This window comes from Molossus molossus, unplaced genomic scaffold (genome assembly GCF_014108415.1).
Source record: "Molossus molossus isolate mMolMol1 unplaced genomic scaffold, mMolMol1.p scaffold_m16_p_5, whole genome shotgun sequence".
Classification (NCBI taxonomy): domain Eukaryota; kingdom Metazoa; phylum Chordata; class Mammalia; order Chiroptera; family Molossidae; genus Molossus; species Molossus molossus.
Window position 1 is genome coordinate 114,746,628 of NW_023425388.1, and position 439 is coordinate 114,747,066.

Here is a 439-nt window from a genome sequence, read left to right on the forward strand (position 1 = left end):
GCTGGGAGCTTATTCCTGGTTGGGCGGGAGCCCCCAGATAAAGCTGCAGTAGTTCCAAGGGCTGTGGTTTCAGCCCCGCGTTCGATGGCAACAATGTGTCTTGTCTGCGCTGGTGGATTATTAACAGGAGTTATTGGTCTCCATGGCTAAATGATTGCTCTGAACACAGTCTCGTTTATGGGACTGCAAAAAAAATAAATAAATAAAGGAGGGCTGCAGGTCAGGGAGCGTGTACAAATAGCCGTCACCACAAGGCGCCGCGCCATCGGACAAGCCGGACCAGCTCCACCGATACAGCTCGCGGGCTGCTGGGCGTCTCGGCTCCAGAACCCGGATTGGACTGGGGACATTTTCCAGGACTCAGCCTGTCCCTGTGAAGAGACCCCGGACAGGAGGCAGTGAGGGACACTTTCCCAGCCCTGCACGGTCCTTCCGCAGC